The following is a 6,000-nucleotide window of genomic DNA, read 5'->3' as shown; positions in this document are numbered from 1 at the left end:
AAGGTTGCAAGTGATGGTGGAAAATTCTAATTAGACATTTACATCAGCTTGCAAAGCTCCTTGTTTGCCCAAATGTTGGCGTGTTTCGGGTTCTGTCAGTCTTCAATTGAAAAGTCTTAACAGGGAAGGCTTCTGGAACCATCAGGATGCTGAATTTAAAAGGTGGCCACAAATGCATTTGCTTGAGATGAACTAGCCCATACCGGAGGACAAAATGAGAAAAGAAAAGAAAAGGGAAGAAAGTGGATGCCTGTAAGACTGCAGGGGCCTCTGACGTTCCTCAGAAACGCCTGCTCTCTTGGCTCCGGGAACCCACTTCCGGCTACCACTCTCTGTGGCCACTTGGACTGGCTTCGATTCCCCCGGGGAAGTGTCCATGATGGCAAATTTGGCCAAAAGATTTTTTTCATTACCCTCCAACCTCAAGGCAGGGCCCTGGCTTTCCCCTCGGAGCCGGGAATATAAAGACATGGGGCCGTCCGGGCTGACCCGAGGGCCCTGCTGTCAATCATCTCCTCCCCAGCTCTGCTCCCTTTCACACCAGGCAGCTGGACCCATCGCTGTCAACCAGGTAACAACCCCCAGACAATAGAGGCCTGAAAGCCTGGTCTAGACACTCTTTTAGCCACTTATTTGCTGCTCTTGGCAGCTGTCGAAGCATAAATAAGCAGTTTGTAATCAGAAGGCTGACATCATCGCCGCGCGGCGGAGAGGCGAGATTGTGCCCGAGCTCTGAACGGCTTGTTTTTGTGAGCGTGACAACAGATTCTGGGGTGGGGATGCAGATTTGTACCATGCTAAGCTGGTCTTTCTTTGATTTACAGAAGACAATTGGATCAGGTTCCCAGCTCCGGGACACACCAGAATTATTTTTTCATCTGCAGGTCCTGATGGCTAGTAAAATCGGATAATAAACTGGGTGGCCGTGTGCCACGGGCTGGTCATGAGAAGGAAGAGAGCAGGGTGCACAGAAGTTTGGACTTGGGACGTTTTCTGGGCCACGGGACACACCTCTCATCAGCTCCTTGAAAGTGGGCCAATGGCACTGGTTTGGGTTGGAAACACGGAGTGGAGGTTTGGTGCTGGGTAAAGATGTCTGTACGTACAGTTTCACAAAAGGCAGCAGAGACACGGGGGTGTTTATTCCTGTTTCCCAAGTGCGGTCCGTTGTTGTGGTGGTTGTTTTTTTTTTCAAGATCAAGGTTGCCTTTCAAAGTGATTGGCTGTTATCCTGGTGAAGGAGAGTAGGCCTGAGTCATCCTCCAGAAATGTTGACTTTCCATCACCTCTACAGCTGAGAGAACCCCTCTGAGGTTTTCTCCCCCCAAAACTTGAGGGCGTTATCGGAAGGAGCCTAGATGGCAAGACGGCAGACATTATTTAGGTGTAATAACTGATTTCTTATAATTATTTTGAGGCTGTTCCCAAAGGAAGGAGAGCTTCTCTGGTTTCTTTTAACAGTGTGGTTCTGATTGCCCTGATGTCTGCCTGGGACACCTGCTCAGGGTCTGTTATAAATGGCAGGCCCCGATGAATGCCAGGGTGCCAGGGAGCTTGCTACCTGAAACCCATTCAGGTGGTTTTGCCCATCTCCGGTTTCACTTACCAAAAAAAAAAAAAAAAAAAAAGGCAGTTTCACAAAAATATTGACTTCCTATCTCCCCGAGGGTTTCTGGTATTAGTTTGCTATAAGTAGCTCATGATTTAGAGTACAAAGGCATTTCCAGAATGCATGTTTAACAAAATGACATAGCAGATAATTGAAATTTATTTGCAATTTTCAAACTACAATAAACACAATTCTCCTTTTCTTTCATTAATAATCGCACGGCTAATGCATAGCAATCCCTCTGCAGCTTTTACAAGCAAACTTGAGCTGCTGTGCTGTAATAGCTGGAAAAGTTAATGTAGCTTGAACAAGGTTCCTAATTGTCCCTGTCTCTGTCATATTTGTCTACTTGAATGGTCCTAAATACCACAGCGATTAATTACTACAGAGCAGGTATTACAAGATGTTATCATCCTTCCCCAACTGTCTGGGTGAATGGAGAGAAGCAGGAAACTGTGCCAGTGTTTCATCTTTGCTCTTCCTGTAAGGCACTTTAACCAGAAGATTTAACGTGTCAAAGTTAACTGCGTTCTCTAGCAGATATTCACATTCTAATTAAAGATTAAGAACGCAGTACATTACACTGTGATTTGTCATACATGGCTTGTTAAAGAGGAAACCTACCGGGATTCCCTAACATTTCATAAACATTATTCAGGGCTTTTAATGTGGGCAAAGAGAAAGACGATTCGATTGCATTGCAGTATGGAAAGCAGGTTGCCCTCTGCCCACCCTCCACCCAGCCCCCAATAAATCACAACGTCAGACAACTTGGGCAGTTGGGAAACAGTCTTGTTGTGGAGATTTTGTTCAAACCGTGAATCGACCCTGGTTTGTCTTGGGTGGCAAAGGGGAGATCTTGGTTATTACGCCTCGGCAATTTTTTTTTCTTTTTATTACTTTTGCTTTCTGCTGTCAGCCAAGTACAGGAAGAGTCTTTGTTTGAATCTGAGTGCCAAAGGACGGCAGGAAGACGAAACAGTATTTCTACAGCAGCCTGAGCTTTCCTCTCGTCCTTGTGGCCTGATCGGCACCATTTCCAGCACTAGTGGCCCAGGACTGGTTCACCTTCTCTGATTGCCTGAGGGGTAAATTAATGAGGTTACCGAGACACTGAACATTTGCATATCCACAGATGCTTATTAGGTAGACGGTGAATGCCAGGTGCACTGAATTTGGAGGATATAGGATTTGTTAAGAATTAACATCTTTCCGCTCCTTAGAAAAGGGGTGTTTTGTCACTAAAAATAAGATGCAGGCAAAACTCCTGCTTAATAACTCTGAATAATTACACTAGAATAGAAAGCCAAGGCAAAGGAGGGCCTTCCCTGAAAGCAGCAGAGAACCCACCGGGCTGCCCTCATTGCGGGGAGACCCGGATGCGGTGGTCCCAGAGCATAAGATGAAGCGAATGCTTTGCTCTGTTTGGAATGGGGGCCTTAATTATGCTGGTGGCGTGCACAGCGGAACACGATGCCATCATCCCGAATGCAAAATTATCAATTGAAGGAGACCTTTACATTTGTAAATATTGTTATTGACTGGTCGCCAATCCAAGCTGGAGCAGGGGAGAGCTTTGCTAAGAAAATGATGTCCAAACCCGAATCACAGAATTAGTCTTGCCTATCTCTTTGAGGGCCATGGGTTCCATCCTTGGTGATTTCTGCTGGGGCTGTGTGGAAGCACATTGTTTGTATCTCATTATTGGGAGAAGTCTTCTGGTGCTCTGGGCTGTGGCTTGGAGACTCCTTCTTCGGAGCTTCAATGGGCAGATTTCATATTCCTGCCGTCCTTAGGAATACTTCGCAAAACAGAATCAGGACTCTCCATGTTTTTCAGAGCCCTGTGCGGGGTTGGGGGGAGAGCCTGCCTGGCCTTTTTGCTATCATTTTACACAGGTAGGTTTTCTTGCTTTCGATTTCTTTTTTCTTTTCCTTTTTTTTTTTTTTTCCTCTTTAAAGAAAATGATTGGCAGCACTCAACTTCAAGGAACTGATCTATCAAAATCAAGCTGGGATAAGTATTTCTTTGAGAAATAATATATATTTACCAACAGGCTCTATTCTGCCCCCTTGTTTCCCTATACCTGGCACACGTCTTCCCTCCCTGGTCAGGCCAGTGATAACCCTGTATTAAGAACATAGTCACTGTGTCTGTATGTATACATATATTTTTTTCAAAGATTCCCTGATGCACATTCTAGATCTATTTTCCAGTCCCTTTTCTTGATTTTAAAAATATTTCCAACATCTAAAGAGCATTTTGTGAGGCTCTCCCCCCATTTTTAAAAATAGCTTCTAAATATGAATGAGTTAAGTATCTTCCCAGAGAAAAGTCAAAGGGTCTTTATTTCCATCTTGCATCAGGCTTAAGCTTTTCATTTATTTTTTCGAGGTTCAGAGGTAGAGTCATTGTCAGAACAACCCCCCCAGAAATAATCTGCACGTGTTTTAAAATTCCATTTGTTTTCTCACACAAATTTTTGATGCATTCAAAAATATACAGAAAAATCACCATTTTTCAACGTGGCAGAGTTGTAATGAGGCACCTGTATATTTTCATAAACCAGATTATTTCAGATTTACTACTATTTGTGGATAATATTGTATAAGACATTTAAAAAAAAAACCGTATTTCACCCCAGAAGGGCCTGCCTGAAAACATACACTGCAGTAAAATCACTGGAGTCCGGGTTTTTTGTCACACAGGCAGAGCACAGATTTTTTTGATTATGTAGATTTCTTTTCCTACCGCAGTTTCATATGCAAAGCATGCCGAGCCCCATCCGTGCTATCTCCTAAAGCAGTCATTCTGAAACCCAATCTGGGGACAGTGCAGACTAAATAAAATTTCATTTTGATTTGGCCTCCCGCTGCGAATGGGACTGCTTTGTCTCAGCCGACAGAACGAGCGAGCCAGAAAGGTATGTCCTGTTTTGCATGGCTGACGGTGTGTCTTGCGGCTCCCGGGCAGGCCGTCCTGCATCCTGCATCCTGCTCGGGCGGGCTCCCAGCTCCTAGACTCTGCTGTCTTTCTCTTTCCCCTTCCATGGCTCCCGTGCTGCCTGCCTCTACCTGCAGGGCAGAGTCGTGGCAAACCCACACCGATGGTTTACTCTGACATATGCTGAATAGCTCGCGTGGTTGTTTGCGTTTTTCTCACTGTCTTTGTTGTTGGGTTTTTTTTTTTCTATTTTGGTTTTTGTTTTGTTTTGCTTTCCCTGCACACATTTGTTCTCCCTGTGTCTCAAGGTGTTGAATGCCAAAATCTGAACGTAAAGGAAAATTGTGTAATGTGGCTAGGATGCTCCAGAGATTTTCCTGGAAGATTTTATCATGCTGAATTTTATTGTAAATTGGAAGCTGCGTTGAACAGCTTTGAAAGACTTTAGTTTTCATGGCCCTTTTGAGCCTCCTTGGCAGAAAAGCGATCGCCCATTTTAGGGAAAGGGGAAAATAGAAAATAAAGACTCTTCCAACAGGACTGAACTGTTTTGCCATCTTGGTATGTTTCTGTAAAATGCGTTGTGGTGTCTGCCTGAAGAGCTGCAAAATATGACTCTATTTTAGAGATGACCTTCATGTGGAGTCATCTCACGAGAGGCTGGAGTTTGTCAGAGCCTCTCATCCCCCCTTTTGGAGAATGTATTGGCAATCAGGGAACAGCCTGCTGTGATTTCCTCAGAAGAAGCTTTAGATACAAATGGCGATGTGCCAGGGAGGCTGCCGGTGGGAGGAACTCAGTTTTCAAGCCCAAATTTCTCCTTGGAATTGTCGTTGCCCTTGACCAATTCATACGGTACCATGAGCGAAAGAAGATCTTCCCTGGTTCATGTATTGGCATAGTAGTAATATAAACTAAATTATAGCAAGTTGGTAAAGATGGGTATAAAATAAATGAAAAAAATAAATTGCTTAAGAGGAGAGCAGGGAGGGACTGCTCTCTGACTCTGGGTTCAGCATGAGTAATTCCACAGAGGAGAGAGAAGTAGAAACACATGCTAATTCGCTTCTTAGGGGTCTCATCCACCCACTCCCCCAGAAGTAGAAACAAAACGTCAGTAACTTTGTAGAGGGTCAGAAATTAACTTTTTAGCCCCATCCTGTTGCAGCCACCCCAGTGTGCTGTGTCCTCTAAGAGTCATTCTTGATGCCATTTCTGAAATTCAATGGGTGAGGTCTTTGCCATTACAATAAGTTGTCCTTTTATCACTACATCTCTATCTCTAAGTTCACTATTTTGCACCTGTTGGCCAAGAGCCTTGGGAAAGGAGATTCATCAAAAGCTTTCATAAGTTGTTGAGAGCCCCCTCTTGTCATGTACAACAGGTTGAAGAACAAAGTAAAAGTTAAAGAAGACATTGAAGAAACAGTAGCCTGAACTCAGCACAA

The 6,000-nt window shown here is 44.2% G+C and overlaps 1 long non-coding RNA gene across 4 annotated transcripts in view; it reads left to right on the top strand.

Annotated features, from left to right (window-relative positions):
- Positions 1-4,365: 4,365 nt before the first annotated feature.
- The window catches only part of LOC137205844 (uncharacterized), a 93,306-nt gene continuing 91,671 nt past the window's right edge, over positions 4,366-6,000 (top strand). For all 4 annotated transcript variants that reach the window (XR_010934323.1, XR_010934321.1, XR_010934320.1 and 1 more), the window contains exon 1: positions 4,366-4,532. This is a non-coding gene — a long non-coding RNA (uncharacterized lncRNA). The remainder of the gene's footprint in view (positions 4,533-6,000) is intronic.

The sequence above is a fragment of the Pseudorca crassidens genome, chromosome 14, assembly GCF_039906515.1.
Source record: "Pseudorca crassidens isolate mPseCra1 chromosome 14, mPseCra1.hap1, whole genome shotgun sequence".
NCBI lineage: Eukaryota > Metazoa > Chordata > Mammalia > Artiodactyla > Delphinidae > Pseudorca > Pseudorca crassidens.
Note: the sequence above shows the minus strand (reverse complement) of the source record. Positions and strands in the feature narration are given on the sequence as shown.